At 42.0% G+C, this 17976-nt stretch overlaps 1 protein-coding gene across 6 annotated transcripts in view; it reads right to left on the bottom strand.

The window, feature by feature from the left end:
- Nucleotides 1-17340, bottom strand: part of PTPRA (protein tyrosine phosphatase receptor type A) — a 171142-nt gene extending 153802 nt beyond the window's left edge. For all 6 annotated transcript variants that reach the window (XM_006042724.4, XM_006042727.4, XM_006042725.4 and 3 more), the window contains exon 1: nucleotides 17086-17340. The gene's annotated coding sequence lies outside the window, so the exon portion shown is untranslated. The remainder of the gene's footprint in view (nucleotides 1-17085) is intronic.
- Between the last annotated feature and the right edge of the window lie 636 nt (nucleotides 17341-17976).

Here is a 17976-nt window from a genome sequence, read left to right as displayed (position 1 = left end):
TTTAAATGCTGGTAATTCGCATGCTGGAGAGGACTTGATCTCCTTGTTGTCCAAGAGAGTCCCTTGGACGGCAAGGAGATCAAACCAGTCAATCCTAAAGGAAATCAACCCTGAATATTCATTGGAAGGACTGATGCTGGAGCTGAGGCACCAATCCTTTGGCCACCTGATGCAAAGAGCCGACTCTTTGGAAAAGACCCTCATGCTGAGAAAGACTGAGGGCAGGAGGAGAAGGTGGTGACAGAAGATGAGATGGTTGAATGGCATCATCAAACCAATGGACATGAGTCTGAGCAAATTCTGGAAGACAGTGAGGACAGGGAAGTCTGGTGTGCTGCCATCCATAGGGTTGCAAAGAGCTGTACTCGAATAAGCAACTGAACAATAACAACAAATTCAGATTCAGCTATTGAAAAGCACAGGAATCTTAAAAGATTGTTTTACTACATTTATAAGTTTAATTTCTTAGTACTGCTCAAGTGCTTAAGGAGATTATGCTTAAGGTGGTAACTCTAACTTGTCAAGGACTTGTATTTGACAGATTAAAAGTATAATGTTTTTTAAATATCTAAGAAAATTAAATTCACTACCAAAGGAGTATGAAGGAATTTAATCAGTTAAGCTGAATTAACACTAAAGAGCAAGTGAAAGTTATTGGTCTTATTTCTCTACAAAAACTGCAAAGCTAAAATTACAGTAACAAGACTAAAGAAAAACTAAGTGCAATCCAGAACACCATCATCCCTTCCCAAACTTGCTTTAACAATCACCAAATGAGTGTCTATGCTCTGTTCAATTCATTATCCACAGTAAGAACAAACCTTTGACAGCACACTGGCCAATCAATCAATGTGAACATCCTCAAAATGTTTCCCAATAAATATGACAAAGGTACTAATATATACAAATACTACAGAAACACACATTCATTTCCAAATGTAATAATGACAGCAATAATGATTCAACCATTACTACTACTACTAAGATACTAAACTTGTTTTAAAAATATTTAGTGTGATCCATAGGATCAAATATTTCTCATTATGCTTGAAAAATCTAATTTTAATATTTTGTGACAAAGCAATCTGCAAGTCTGGTTTCAAACCAGTATTTTACTTTTTTTTTTGGATGTGGACCAGTAAACTCTTTATTGAATCTGTTACAATACTGTCTGTTTTATATTCTAGCTTTTTTGGTCATGAGGCATCCTAGCTCCCAGATCAGGGATCAAACCCACACTTCCTGCATTGGAAGACAAAGTCTTAACCACTTGACCATCAGGGAAGTCCCAATAGTTGGTTTTAACAGCTATCACAGTCAGAAAGAAATATGGATCCAAAAGGAAGAAGTACTATGGCTGTGCTTACTAAATCGTTATTTTTCCAACGCATTCAATTATACAAACATTTCCCTTTAAATGTGGCTAGCAAATATCTATCTGCCCTTGAAAAGGAAACTGCTCTTAAAATTACTCTTGAAAACTAGTCAAAAGATGTTACTTTTTCTAACGAACGGATGTGAAACCCACTAAAACTAAAAGCAAGAGCAAACTCTATAACCAACCCTTATGTACCAAGTACCCAGTGTCAATGATTTATCAATAACAGTAAATAATCTACAACCCTCAGACACAATGAGTTATCTTAGAGCAAATTCCAGACATCATATCATTTCATCCATAAATACTTCAGTACTTATCTCTAAGGAAAAGAAATCTTTTAACATAATACTATTATATCTTTATGATAATAAAGAAAATATGAAAATAAAAATAAATTTTCGTAATTCTTTATGAAAATAAAAAATATGATTATATGATAATAAAACAATTGTTTAAAAATCATTTAATATATTAAGTGGTATTTAAATTACTCCCAAATGTCTCATATTTTTTAGTTGGTTTGCATGAAATAGGAGCTAATCAAGATCTACACATTACTTTTAGTTAATATGTCTCAAATATTCTCTACTACTACTACTACTAAGTTGCTTCAGTCGTGTCCAACTCTGTGCAACCCCACAGATGGCAGCCCACCAGGCTCCACCGTCCCTGGGATTCTCGAGGCAAGAACACTGGAGTGGGTCGCCATTTCCTTCTCCAATGCATGAAAGTGAAAAGTGAAAGTGAAGTCGCTCAGTTGTGTCCGATTCTTCACTACCCCAGAGACTGCAGCCTACCAGGCTCCTCTGTTCATGGGATTTTCCAGGCAAGAGAACTGGAGTGGGTTGCCATTGCCTTCTCCGAAAATCTTCTCTAACCTGTTATATTTCTCCACTTTTCCCCTTGCCATTTATTTGAAGTAACTGGCTTAATCTTTCCTATCAGATACCTCCCACTCTGAATTTTATAATTACCTTCTGTAAACTGACTGTTAAATCTAGGTACTTAATTTGAGTCAGGTTTGGCAGAGAAAGACTATTTCATGAATGGTGTTATATTTTTTCTATTGTCCCACATCAGAGGAACATAAAGTTTGGTTGTACCCATTTTAGAGATGTTAAGACTGATTAGAAGACTGTCTATCTGATCCTTCTATTATAAAGTTCCCAACTGGTTTTAATAGCAGCTGATGATCAATGCCAAGGTCCTTTATTTCATTAGTAGCTCATCTGGAAAATTTTTAGAAATATATTTGAGTATGTTTATCATATAAGAAATTTGTTTCCAAGGTTCTTCATGTGTAAAAATATGAGAGTTTTTATGGCTGCAACAAAATCACAATGAAATCATGAGTCACCAAGGAAATGCAAATCAAAACTACAATAAGGTATTACTTTACATCACTAATAGTCAAAGACAGCATAATAAATGTTGAGTGAGGATGTGGAAAAACTGGAACCCTAGTGCACTGCTACTGGGAATGTAAAATGACACGACTGCTCTAGAAAACAGTTTGGCAATTCCCCCTCAGAAGTTTAACAGAACCATTTAACCCAGCAATTCCACTCAATATCCAAAAGAAATGAAAACATGTGTCCACACATGTACTTGTATACACATATGTTCACAGCAGATTAATCATAATAGCCAAAAAGTGGAAACAACCCAAAAATTCACTAACTGATGAGTAACTATATATCCATACAGTGGATTGTATTATTCAGCTATTAAAAAGGAATGAAGTACTGATATATGCTACAACATGAATGAACTCCCCTTCAAAACATAAGGCTAATTAAAAGAAGTCAGCCAACGAAGACCACATTTTATGATTCCATTTATAAAACTGTACAGAACAGGCAAATTGACAAAGACAGAAAGACTAGAGGCTGCCAGGGGCGGGAGGGAGGGTGGAATGGGGAGTGAAGGTAATGGCTGCAGGACTTCTCCTTGGTGTGATGAAAATGTTCTGAAATTAGATAATGGTGAGCATTTGCACAACTCCACAAATATACTAAAAATCACTGAACTGTACACTTTAAAAGGGTGATGTTTATAATATATAAATTACATCACAATAAAGCTTTTTCTTAATTACAAAGAAAATGCTATCCCATAGCACACTTTTAAGAAAGAAAGATATTAGGCAATTAGTCCATACAGCAATGTTATGAAGGCAGTCACTTATTCTTAAGAATGTCTTCTCCAGTATAACTTTCCTCCAGTTCAGTTCAGTCGCTCAGTCGTGTCCGACTCTTTGCGACCCCATGAATCGCAGCACGCCAAGCCTCCCTGTCCATCACCAACTCCTGGAGTTCACTCAGACTCATGTCCATCAAGTCAGTGATGTCATCCAGCCATCTCATCCTCTGTCATCCCCTTCTCCTCCTGCCCCAATCCCTCCCAGCATCAGAGTCTTTTCCAATGAGTCAACTCTTGGCATGAGGTGGCCAAAGTACTGGAGTTTCAGCTTTAGCATCATTCCTTCCAAAAAAATCCCAGGGCTGATCTCCTTCAGAATGGACTGGTTGGATCTCCTTGCAGTCCAAGGGATTCTCAAGAGTCTTCTCCAACACCACAGTTCAAAAGCATCAATTCTTCGGCATTCAGCTTTCTTCACAGTCCAACTCTCACATCCATACATGACCACTGGAAAAACCATAGCCTTGACTAGACGGACCTGTGTTGGTAAAGTAATGTCTCTGCTTTTCAATATGCTATCTAGGTTGGTCATAACTTTCCTTCCAAGGAGTAAGCGTCTTTTAATTTCATGGCTGCAGTCACCATCTGCAGTGATTTTGGAGCCCCCAAAAATAAAGTCTGACACTGTTTCCACTGTTTCCCCATCTATTTCCCATGAAGTGATGGCACCAGATGCCATGATCTTAGTTTTCTCAATGTTGAGCTTTAAGCCAACTTTTTCACTCTCCACTTTCACTTTCATCATGAGGCTTTTTAGTTCCTCTTCACTTTCTGCCATAAGGGTGGTATCATATGCATATCTGAGGTTCTTGATATTTCTCCCGGCAATCTTGATTCCAGCTTGTGCTTCTTCCAGCCCAGCATTTCTCATGATGTACTCTGCATATAAGTTAAATAAGCAGGGTGACAATATACAGCCTTGACGTACTCCTTTTCCTATTTGGAACCAGTCTGTTGTTCCATGTCCAGTTCTCACTGTTGCTTCCTGACCTGCATATAGGTTTCTCAAGAGGCAGGTCAGGTGGCCTGGTATTCCCATCTCTTTCAGAATTTTCCACAGTTTATTGTGATCCACACAGTCAAAGGCTTTGGCATAGTCAATAAAGCAGAAATAGATGTTTTTCTGGAACTCTCTTGCTTTTTCGATGATCCAGCGGATGTTGGCAATTTGATCCCTGGTTCCTCTGCCTTTTTTAAAACCAGTTTGAACATCTGGAAGTTCACGGTTCACATATTGCTGAAGCCTGGCTTGGAGAACTTTGAGCATTACTTTACTAGCATGTGAGATGAGTGCAATTGTGCAGTAGTTTGAGCATTCTTTGGCACTGCCTTTCTTTGGGATTGGAATGAAAAGTAACCTTTTCCAGTCCTGTGGCCACTGCTGAGTTTTCCAAATTTGCTGGCATATTGAGTGCAGCACTTTCACAGCATCATCTTTCAGGATTTGAAATAGCTCAACTGGAATTCCATCACCTCCACTAGCTTTGTTCATAGTCAAGCTTTCTAAGGCCCACTTGACTTCACATTCCAGGATGTCTGGCTCTAGGTGAGTGATCACACCATCTTGATTATCTTGGTCATGAAGATCTTTTTTGTACAGTTCTTCTGTGTATTCCTGCCACCTCTTCTTAACACCTTCTCCTTCTGTTAGGTCCATACCATTTCTGTCCTTTATCGAGCTCATCTTTGCATGAAATGTTCCCTTGGTATCTCTAATTTTCTTGAAGAGATCTCTAGTCTTTCCCATTCTGTTGTTTTCCTCTATTTCTTTGCATTGATTACAGAGGAAGGCTTTCTTATCTCTTCTTGCTATTCGTTAGAACTCTGCATTCAGATGCTTATATCTTTCCTTTTCTCCTTTGCTTTTCGCTTCTCTTCTTTTCACAGCTATTTGTAAGGCCTCCCCAGACAGTCATTTTGCTTTTCTGCATTTCTTTTCCATGGGGATGGTCTTGATCCCTATCTCCTGTACATGTCATGAACCTCCATCCATAGTTCATCAGGCACTCTATCTATCAGATCTAGGCCCTTAAATCTATTTCTCACTTCCACTGTATAATCATAAGGGATTTGATTTAGGTCATATCTGAATGGTCTAGTGGTTTTTCCCTACTTCGATTTAAGTCTGAATTTGGCAATAAGGAGTTCATGATCTGAGCCACAGTCAGCTCCTGGTGTTGTTTTTGTTGACTGTATAGAGCTTCTCCATCTTTGGCTGCAAAGAATATAATCAATCTGATTTCGGTGTTGACCATCTGGTGATACCCATGTGTAGAGTGTTCTCTTGTGTTGTTGGAAGAGGGTGTTTGCTATGACCAGTGCATTTTCTTGGCAAAACTCTATTAGTCTTTGCCCTGCTTCATTCTGTATTCCAAGGCCCAATTTGCCTGTTACTCCAGGTGTTTCTTGACTTCCTACTTTTGCATTCCAGTCCCCTATAATGAAAAGGATATCTTTTTTGGATGTTAGTTCTAAAAGGTCTTGTAGGTCTTCATAGAACCGTTCAACTTCAGCTTCTTCAGCATTACTGGTTGGGGCACAGACTTGGATTACTGTGATATTGAATGGTTTGCCTTGGAAACGAACAGAGATCATTCTGTCGTTTTTGAGATTGCATCCAAGAACTGCATTTTGGACTCTTTTGTTGACCATGATGGCTACTCATTTCTTCTAAGGATTCCTGCCCGCAGTAGTAGATATAATGGTCATCTGAGTTAAATTCACCCATTCCAGTCCATTTCAGTTCGCTGATTCCTAGAATGTCGACGTTCACTCTTGCCATCTCCTGTTTGACCACGTCCAATTTGCCTTGATCCATGGACCTGACATTCCAGGTTCCTATGCAATATTGCACAGGAAATACGCAACTTTCCTCCAGTAGCCCACAAAAGTGATTCTTCTTAGATTTCTTTCAATAAAGAGAATCTAGCAAATACTAAGATATGCTACAAGCTTCTATACTTTTAAAACCATGTAACCCACTCCAGTGTTCTTGCCAGGGATGGCAGAGCCTGGTGGGCTGCCATCTATAGGGTCGCACAGGGTTGGACACGACTGAAGCGACTTCGCAGCAGCAGCAAACCTCCCACACTGAAAGATTTGTTCTAATATTGCTTGTTCAACTCTTCAGAAACATTTTCTATGCCTCTTACAAGTTATAAGGGATACATTTTAGTTTCTTGACATATTATTTTCCATATACAATATCAGCGGGGTTTTTTTGGGGGGGGGGGGGTGGGGCACCACTGCAGACAGGAAGACCTGCCAATGGTATATGCTTTTTTGTTGTTTCTAAGAACAGAAAACTCTAATATAGATACTTGAATCATTAGGTTAGTAAAATTATTTACAGCATCTGACTGAATAGCCTACATCTTTTTTTCTTTTTCTTTCTGGCTGCACTGCCAGGCCTTGTAGGGATCTTAGTTGCCCCACCAGGATTGAACCTGGGCTGGGGCAGTGACGGCATGGAGTCCAAACCACTGGACGGCCACGGAACTCCCCAGCCACTGACTTTAAACATCACAGGGGGAGGACTTCCCCGGTGGTCCAGTGGTTAAGAATCCGCCTGCCAATGGAGGGGACGTGATCCCGGTCCAGAAAGATTTCACATGCTGTGGGGCAACTAAGCCTGTGCATTCCAACTACTGAGCCTGTTCTCTAGAGTCCATGCTCTTCAACAAGAGAAGCCACTGCAATGAGAAGCCAAGGCACCTCAATGAAAACTACCTCCCACCTGCCCCCAAACCTGCCCGGCCAACTAACCCCAGTGCAGCAACAACCAACCAACACAGCCAAAAAGTAAATAAATTAAAAAAAAAAAAATCATTAGGAGAAAGAAAATGCAGAGCTTCTCTTTATGCTCCAGATGCTTAGTTTTCAAATGGCTTTGTACTAGCGATGACCTCATATTTTATTATTTTACATCTCAGGTTCTACACAATCTTAAAGCAAGATTCCTATAATAACAGAGGATATAAGTCCATAGGATTCTTTATACTTTCCAATGTAATACAAGCTGAGTAGCTCACTAAGACTTCATAATAGGAGCTAGACAAAGGTCAACTGTGCCATTTTGCTTGTTTCCTTGTGCTTGCATTATTTTCTTCAATCACTGGTTTCTTTGCAGGGATCATTTTAAGCCACTTCTTCATTTTGTGAAAGTCAGTTTAATAAAACTTGATAATATAAACTGTTATTAATGTATGTATACAGCTCTGCTCGCTTACTGCAGAACTCCTCTCTCTTACTTCTGGACATCTAAGGTTCTGCAGTTAACATGTTAACGTTGTTTGACCTATAGACACAAGGAGATACCAGTGACAGTCTCTAATGTAATATTTTATCAATTTTTAGATAAAAATAATTAAAAATTCAGCATCCCAGCATCTTATCTACCTCACTCTGAAAACTACTGCTCTGGACTGCAGCCACAGTGAACTTTTCATAACTGCAAATCAGATCAGTTTACTCCTCTTTGTAATCTCTTAAAGGCTTAGCTCTGCCTTAAGGATCAAGTCCAAAATACTTGCATGGCATACAGGGCCTTGAACTCTGGTCCTTGCCTCTCTCTAGCCCAGTGGTTCTTAACTCTGGCTGCATATTAGAATCACCCAGGGAGTTAAAAAAATATATATATGTATATATACTCCCTCAGTCCCTTAATCAGAACTATTATGTAATAAAAATTCCTGGGGGTAGGCTACTAAACAGCCCTGATCGTTTAAGTTCCCCAGGCAAACTCAAAGTGCAGCCAGGATAGAGAATTACCCCCTACTACTCACCATGGTCATTCAGCTTTTGATGCTAACCAAGCTCTCAATTAGGCCTTGCTACTCAAGCATGGTCCACCCACCAACAGCATCTTCCTCACCAGGGAGCCACTTGGTAATACAGAATCCCAAGTCCCACCCTGTTGTTTAGCTGCTAAGAATTTCCAACTTTGCAAGGCCATCGACTGTAGCTGCCAGGCTCCTCTGTCCATGGGATTTCCCAGACAAGGATAGTGGAGAGGGTTGCCATTTCCTTTTCCAGAGGATCTTCCCCACCCAGGAATCAAACCCACGTCTCCTGCACTGGCAGGCAGATTCTTTATTACTGAGCCACCAGAGAAGCCCAAGTCCCACTTCAGACCTGCTGAATCAAGACTTGGTATTTGAACAAGACCCCTAAGATGGTTCACGTGAACTCTCAAGTTAGGTACCTAAGGTATCAACACCTTCCTAGCTCAGGGATTTTGTGTTGTTTAACCGCAAGTGTTGTTTTCCTGTTGAACTTCTCTGGCACTCCCAAGACATCCTATTCTTCCCCTCTGATCGTATCTGTAATTACCATAAGGTAATTAATGTCTGCCTACTGAATTAGTCCATAAGGATAGACATCACATCCATGTTGTTGTTGTTGAGTCACTCAGTTGTATCCAGTTCTGCATCCCCATGGACTGCAGCACACCAGGCTTCCCTGTCCTTCACTATCTCCTGGAGTTTCCTCAAACTCATGTCCACTGAATCTATAATGCCACCCATTCATCTCATCCTCTGTCACCCCCTTCTCTTCCTGTCCTCAATCTTTCCCAGCATCAGGATCTTCTCCAGTGAGTCAGCTCTTCGCATCAGGTGGCCAAAGGACTGCCACCTCAGCTTCAGTGTCAGTCCTTCCAATGAATATTCAAGACTGATTTCCTTTAGGATTGACTGGTTGGATCTCCTTGCTGTCCAAGGAACTCTCAGGAGTCTTCTCTAACACCACAGTTCAAAAGCATCAATTCTTCAGCGCTCAGCTTTCTTTATGGTCCAACTCTCACATCCATATGACTACTAGAAAAACCACAGCTTTGACTATACAGACTTTTGTCAGTAAAGTGATGTCTCTGCTCTTTAATATACTGTCTAGGTGTGTCATAGCTTCCCTTCCAAGGAGTAAGTGTCTTTTAATTTCACAGCTGGAGTCACTGTCTGCAGTGATTTTGGAGCTCAAGAAAATAAAGTCTGTCATTGTTTCCCCATCTTATTTGCCATGAAGTGATGGGACAGGATGCCATGATCTTAAAGTGTTTTGAATGTTGAGTTTGTGTGTGTGTGTGTGTGTGTGTTTCCAGGTCCGTCTACTTTTTTTGTGTGTGTGTGGTTTAAATTTTATTTTTAAACTTTATATAACTGTATTAGTTTTGCCAAATATCAAAATGAATCCGCCACAGGTATACATGTGTTCCCCATCCTGAACCCTCCTCCCTCCCCATTCCATCCCTCTGGGTCGTCCCAGTGCACCAGCCCCAAGCATCCAGTATCGTGCATCGAACCTGGACTGGCAACTCGTTTCATACATGATATTTTACATGTTTCAATGCCATTCTCCCAAATCTTCGCACCCTCTCCCTCTCTCACAGAGTCCATAAGACTGTTCTATATATCAGTGTCTCTTTTGCTGTCTCGTACACAGGGTTATTGTTACCATCTTTCTAAATTCCATATATATGCGTTAGTATACTGTATTGGTGTTTTTCTTTCTGGCTTACTTCACTCTGTATAATAGGCTCCAGTTTCATCCACCTCATTAGAACTGCTTCAAATGTATTCTTTTTAATGGCTGAATAATACTCCATTGTGTATAAGTACCACAGCTTTCTTATCCATTCATCTGCTGATGGACATCTAGGTTGCTTCCATGTCCTGGCTATTATAAACAGTGCTGCGATGAACATTGGGGTACACGTGTCTCTTTCCCTTCTGGTTTCCTCAGTGTGTATGCCCAGCAGTGGGATTGCTGGATCATAAGGCAGGTCTATTTCCAGTTTTTTAAGGAATCTCCACACTGTTCTCCATAGTGGCTGTACTAGTTTGCATTCCCACCAACAGTGTAAGAGGGTTTCCTTTTCTCCACACCCTCTCCAGCATTTACTGTTTGTAGACTTTTGGATCGCAGCCATTCTGACTGGTGTGAAATGGTACCTCATAGTGGTTTTGATTTGCATTTCTCTGATAATGAGTGATGTTGAGCATCTTTTCATGTGTTTGTTAGCCATCTGTATGTCTTCTTTGGAGAAATGTCTATTTAGTTCTTTGGCCCATTTTTGATTGGGTCATTTATTTTTCTGGAGTTGAGCTGTAGGAGTTGCTTGTATATTCTCGAGATTAGTTGTTTGTCAGTTGCTTCATTTGCTATTATCTTCTCCCATTCTGAAGGCTGTCTTTTCACCTTGCTAATAGTTTCCTTTGATGTGCAGAAGCTTTTAAGGTTAATTAGGTCCCATTTGTTTATTTTTGCTTTTATTTCCAATATTCTGGGAGGTGGGTCATAGAGGATCCTGCTGTGATGTATGTCAGAGAGTGTTTTGCCTATGTTCTCCTCTAGGAGTTTTATAGTTTCTGGTCTTACGTTTAGATCTTTAATCCATTTTGAGTTTATTTTGTGTATGGTGTTAGAAAGTGTTCTAGTTTCATTCTTTTACAAGTGGTTGACCAGATTTCCCAGCACCACTTGTTAAAGAGATTGTCTTTAATCCATTGTATATTCTTGCCTCCTTTGTCAAAAATAAGGTGTCCATATGTGCGTGGATTTATCTCTGGGATTTCTATTTTGTTCCATTGATCTATATTTCTGTCTTTGTGCCAGTACCATACTGTCTTGATGACTGTGGCTTTGTAGTAGAGCCTGAAGTCAGGTAGGTTGATTCCTCCAGTTCCATTCTTCTTTCTCAAGATCGCTTTGGCTATTCGAGGTTTTTTGTATTTCCATACAAATTGTGAAATTATTTGTTCTAGCTCTGTGAAGAATGCTGTTGGTAGCTTGATAGGGATTACATTGAATCTATAGATTGCTTTGGGTAGTATACTCATTTTCACTATATTGATTCTTCCAATCCATGAACATGGTATATTTCTCCATCTCTTAGTGTCCTCTTTGATTTCTTTCACCAGTGTTTTATAGTTTTCTATATATAGGTCTTCAGTTTCTTTAGGTAGATATATTCCTAAGTATTTTATTCTTTCCATTGCAATGGTGAATGGAATTGTGAATGTTGAGTTTTAAGCCAACTTTTTCACTCTTCTCTTTCACCCCCATCCAGAGGCTCTTTAGTTCCTCTTGACTTTCTGCCATAAGGGTGGTGTCATCTGCATATCTGAGGTTATAGATATTTCTCCTGGCAATCTTGATTCCAGCTTGTGATTCACCCAACTGGACATTTTTCATGATGTACTCTGCATATAAGTTAAATAAGCAGGGTGACAATATACAGCCTTGACATACACCTTTCCCAATTTTGAAGCAGTTCATTGTTCCATGTCCAGTTCTAACTGTTGCTTCTTGACCTGCATACAGGTTTCTCAGGAAGCAGGTAAGATGGTCTGGTATTCCCAACTCTTTAAGAATTTTCCAGTTTGTTGTGATTGACAAAGGCTTTAGTGTAGTCAATGAAGCAGAAGTAGATGTTTTCCTGGAATTCTCTTGTCTTTTCTATGATCCAATGGATGTGGGCAATTTGATCTCTGGTTCCTCTGGCTTTTCTAAATCCAGCTTATTCATCTGGAAGTTCTCAATTCACATACTGTTGAAGCCTAGTTTGAAGGATTTTGAGCATTACCTTGCTAGCAGGTGAAAACACATCCATATTACTCTGGGGTATCCCTAACTCACAGCACAATGTCTGATATTTTCTATTGAATAGCACCCAGTTTTCTATTTCATACTAATATGATCTTATCCTAAATTTCCTCAATATTTCTGTCATAAACTATGTCCTTCTTCAAAAACAAGTTGGCTTTAGCTACATAACTCTTGGATATGATATATATCACAGCACAATAGCTAATTCAAAATCTAAATGAGCTACTAAAGCTCATTTAGTAGCTCATTTAGTTTTCTAAAGTTTTTCTGAAGAAATGTACATTTAACCTAATTCAAAGTACTATTACATTTTTTTTTAATTAACAAAATTGATTTTTAGGTTATATTTAATAGTACTGATTATATTGTCAGGATATAGAGCCACATAAATTGTTAATGGTGTTGTAAACTAGTTCAACCTTTCTAGACACCAATTCGGCAATGAAATCATATTCTGATACAGTGAGCCCATTTTAGGGAAAGAATCCAAGAAAATAATCCAAAAGAAGTGTTTCAGGGGTACTCAAAAGTACCATTCAAAATAGTAAAAAGGAGAGAAAAAAAGAAAATAAAAAATGATTGTACAAAGTGCAGTTATCAATGCATAGACTGCTATTTTGTAATTTAAAATAATAAACAAAATGAGTAAAGATAAAATGTTTGATGTTATTAAAAAACACAAAAATCAGGGCTTCCCTTGTGGTCCAGTCGTTAAGAATCCGTTGCAACTACTGAGCTCTCACGCCCTACAGCCATGCTCTGCAACAAGAGAAACCACTACTGCTTGTGCACTGCAACTGGAGAGCAGCCCCCACTCTCTGAAACTAGAGAAGGACCACACTCAGCAATGAAGACCTAGAATAGTCAAAAATAAAAATCAATAAATTACAAAAAAATACAAAAATCATATTCTGCATGTACTTTACCTACCAAGTACAGATAAAAGGTAATAACAACAACAAAAAAAAACCGAAGGAAATGGCAACCCACTCCAGTATTCCTGCCTAGAGAATCCTGTGGATGGAGCCTGGTGAGCTGCTGTCCATAGGGTTGCACAGAGTCAGACACAACTGAAGCGACTTACCATGCATGCATAGCATGTCTATACAATGACACAAATAGATGTGAATTTAAAGTACATACAATTTCATATTTAATGGATTCTCTTTTCTATAGAGAATATATTAAAATAAATTTTAATGTTGGGTTATTTATGGATTTGTTGCTCAATTATATTGTTAGTGTTACAGTATTGCTACTTTTGTTGTACTCAGAGTCACTAAAAAAATTTCCTCAGATTTGGCATTTGTTAAGAAGTAAAAAGACAAGCTCTACATTTGGCCAAATTCTTGCTTAAAACTGAAGTTTCACTGGACCTCATTTTTCCCACATGAGGGTGGAGAAAAACAATGCAACAATGTTTACAAATCAACTCTAACTTCCAAAGAAAGATGCTGGGCAAATACAAATAACAGGACTGCTTAAAAAAACCACCACCACCCACCATCTTGCACAAGTCACTCTATCCTTCTGAGACTCAATCTCCCTCTGCAAATTCAAAGAAACAGGATAAAATCAAACAGGGGGAGAAGGTTAGGTGAGGGAAAGCATGTGGAGAAGCATCCCAGGTTATCCTGATATATACCCTGATAAAGATTCATTTGAGTTCCATTCACATCTTTAGAGAGAGGATAAATAAGCACAATGGGCTTCCCTGGTGGCTCAGAGGTTAAGAATCTACCTACAAGGCAGGAGATGCAGGTTCGATCCCTGGTTCAGGAAGATCCCCTGGAGGGGGACATAGCAACCCACTCCAGTATTCTTGCCTGGAGAATCCCATGGACAGAGGAGTCTAGCGGGCTAGTCCACAGGGTCGCAGAGTCAGGCATGACTGAAGCGACTTAGCATGTACTCTAAACTTCAACCATTTCTGAGGAGGTCAGGTAGAAAGAAGATATTTCTCTATTACATACTTTCAAACGGCTGTTAATTTTTCTCCTAGGTATTATCTTTTTCTCAAAATTCTGCAGTATTCTCTTTGGACCTCACTCTGGGTTTAAGAGGACATGATTCTGCCTCTGTGCGTCCTGGCCATTGCCTCTTAAATTGGAAGGGCATGAGCATCTGGCCCCACATTGCCTCCGAGTGACTTTTCCAAAGCCTGGTCTGCTCAAGTCCCTGACCGCCTCTAAAATCCTCCTTTAAAGTCTCCACTGCCTAAATTTTGGGGCTTCCCAGGTGGCTCAGTGGTAAAGAACCCACCCTGCCAATGCAGGAGATGCAGCAGATGTGGGTTCAATCCCTGGGTCAGGAAGATCCCTTGGAGTAGGAAATGATATCCCACTCCAATATTCTTGCCTGGAAAATTCCATAAACAGAGAAGCCTGGTGGGCTACAGTCCATGAGGTTGCAAAGAGTTGGACATGGCTGAGCATGCACACCCGAACTTAAACACAGCACTCACAGCCCTTCAAGCTGACCTAATCTCATCTCCCACCCTTCTCTCTACCCAATCCAACTACATTTAACCTCTCCTCGTTCCCCAAGGGCAATGGATTCCTTCCACCTCCAAGCCTGCCTGTGCGGCTCCCTCTTTCCCGTATCCTGTCCACCATACAGAAACTCCTATCCATCCTTCATGACCCAAGGCCTCCTCCCAGTCAAGTTTTCTCAGGCCACCCAAAAAAGGGATGCTGTCTATACAGCCAGGTAGATACTCTGGAACTAGACTGCCAAGATTCAGATCCTGATTATTCCCTCATCAGCATACTGTATGGGCTCAGTTTCCACCCTTGTCTAGTAGGAATTAGCCACTATTAGAGGATAGAAAGGAGTAAATAAGACAATTCATGGAAAGCATTTATTATCTAGCCTAACACAAGGCAAATAAAAGGTATTATCACATCCTCACAATATCTGTGGCAAGTATTTGTATCCACCTGTCCTGCTTTAAGCTGTGAGCCCCTCAAAGGTAAAAATGTGACTTCCTCACTTTTATTCTGTATCCCAAGCACTTTGTCTGGCAAATAGAACGCCATGAATGTAGTTAAGTCAGAGATGTGGCTTTTCTGGTTCTGGATTTCTCCTAGATGGTAAATCAGCATCTAAAAAGTACCCAGTGAACAGCCTCCTAGATCGCACTCTGCCTCAGAGTATACATTAGCCAGGGCACTTCAGATAGGCAGAGGTGAAAAAGAGACCATAGCGCTTTTGGCCTTTCAGAGACAGTGGAGCAGACTGAAGGTCATGGGATATGAGACCTGTTAGTTCCTACCTGCTAATTATTTATGGGGCTGGATGGGATGGACATGGGTAGATGGGGAATCAAGGTACTACAAGTCCTGTCTTCAACATTCTATCTGCCTGGCTGCATGCCAAGCAGGAAACACTCAAGAAAGATTCTCTCAGGAAGTGGGTATCTGGAAGTAAACATAAGGGGAAGAGATGGGACAGGACCTATAAGACAATTGGGAGGAAGAAGCTCTCAACATGGGAGATGAACAGCTGAACAAGACACAGCTCCTACATCTAGCCTCTCAACTGAAAACGGCTTTAAAGAGGTGGAGCTCAGCAGGTAAAGGTGGGGAAGAAAGAGCAAGCAAAAGTATCCAAATGTAAAAAAAGGCGGGCAAGCAATTCTGAATGACCAGAGAAGGGGATGAAGGGAAGGAGAATTGAAGGATTAATTTAAAAATAAAAGAATAAGTTGAAGCAAGGCTGTCAAGGGTCTTGTATGACTTGTTAAGGCATTTTGGGCTTCATTCATCCTATGGCAAAATGAAAGCAACGGAGTTTTAAGTAAACAAGTGATAGCATCAGATCTGTGTTTTGTAAAGGAGTGGCCAGGCAAGGGGCTTCCCTAGTGGCTCAGACCATAAAAAATCTGACTGCAAAGCAAGAGACCTGGGTTCGATCCCTGGGTTGGGAAGATCCCCTAGAGAAGGGAATGGCTCCCACTCTAATATTACTGCCTGGAGAATTCCACGGACAGAGGAGTCTGGCGGGCTACAGTCCATGGGGTCACAAACAGTAGGACACAATGTTCATCCATCTTTCACCACCAGTCCTCTCCTCGCCTACCATCTTCTGGTTCTAGAGCTGCCTAACAGCAAGCAGGTGGCAAGAGATCTTTCTAGAGATGTGACTGGTTCTAGAGCAGGGATCCCCAAGCAAGGGCTTCTAAAGGCATTCACCGTCCTAGAGAGGTTTTGAATATTCTTCTTTTCCTGTCTTACAAACATCATTCACTGACCTCAAAAAAAAAAAGAAAGAAAGCTCAACACTGGGCTCAGCTCTGCCATTATTATTTTTATCTTCAGGAAATACAATTAGGAACTAATTTCTCAAGAAACGATATTCTTTGTGTTATTCATGAAAGTAAAAAGGAGGGGGGCATGCATTCCCAATTGGCTCATTTTGAATTCTGGGCAGCTCTGAGCCCGTTTTCCTTCTTTAGCAGCCTCAACTGCAGGGAGTGGACAGAAAAGAGAGGGGCTGGAGAAAGAAAAGTTGGTCACTGCAAGAGCAAATTTTCTCATGCCAGGAGTTCTCCTCTTTCTTCCCATTAAATGGACCTGAGCAAATTCTGATCTCACTGTCCAAATTTCTTCTTTCAGAATGAACTATGGCAGCGACCCGGCCCCAGGAGGATGCACGCAAAGTTCCTGGGCTGTGGAGAGGGGTCGGCCCCTGGGCGGGCGCGTTTCCGGGGACTCTCCCCCTCCCCCGCCCCAGCCCCACGGACAGCGCAAGGATGTGGAATCCCTGGAGAAGCCGGATGGATCCTGCCCGGAAAAGAGGGATTTGGGCTCAGGCCGGGGACACCCTCCCACCCGCGCCCGGGAACCGCCGCCCCACCTCCGGAGCCCGTCGGGGTGGCGGCGGCCGTGAACACTCACCGAGTCCAGCGTTGGGCGGGACCGCTGGGGTCGAGGACTGCGGCTCCGCCTCGGTGCCGCGACGGCGTCTCGGCCCGCCACACGCCCTCAGGGCCACCGCCCGGCCCGCGGCTTGGAACCCCGAGGCGGCGGTGGCGGCCTCGCCTCCATAGCGAGGAGAAGCGGCTGAGGAGCAACTGGACAGGCGGCGGTGATGGCGGCGACGGTCCGGGGTCCGAGCTGGGTCGCGCGCGCGCGTCTCTGTCAGCGCCGCACTCGCCGCAGCCTCGCTCCCGACCTGGCCTTGGCTGTAAGGAGCTTCCTCATTGGCGGTTCAGAGACGGGCGCTGGTTGGCCCAGATCGAACGGGCGTTCCCCTGGCCCTCGTGGGCCCCGCCCTTACGCGTCTCCGAACGCTGGCTAGCCTGCCGGCCTGGGGCACAGGCCCGGGTCTCTCTGTCTCACGGTCTCACTGACCGCCAGGGAGGCGGTCCCCCCACCGCGGTCCAATACTGGGGGAAACAGGACCCTAGGAGCACCGGGCGACTGTGCACCAACACCTTCCGTTTCTCTACAGTCCCACCTGGACGTAGGTCTTCTTCCCAGTTTACAGATGCGAAAACTGAGACCAAACACAAGTTACACCAGTGTTTAGCGATCGGGGCGACCTGGAGCTCAAAAATCTTTCCACTCTCTCCAAACGGGTTCCCTAGAACTCCCCCTCCCTCCGCTTTCTAATTGCTGCAATGTATTTAAAAGACAGAGGTTCTCGGTGGTGAAGGTGGTGAACGTGCATAGCCCCTGGAAGACACCTAGCACCGTGGCTGTCATCTTAACAAGTCAGCCCACGCCATCCCCACCCGAGCCCAAGGGAAATCTCCGCAGCTTTCCAGATGCGCGTATCCGGGCCTG

Source organism: Bubalus bubalis, chromosome 14 (genome assembly GCF_019923935.1).
Source record: "Bubalus bubalis isolate 160015118507 breed Murrah chromosome 14, NDDB_SH_1, whole genome shotgun sequence".
NCBI classification, from domain to species: Eukaryota; Metazoa; Chordata; class Mammalia; order Artiodactyla; family Bovidae; genus Bubalus; species Bubalus bubalis.
This window is presented reverse-complemented; position numbering and strand designations above follow the sequence as displayed.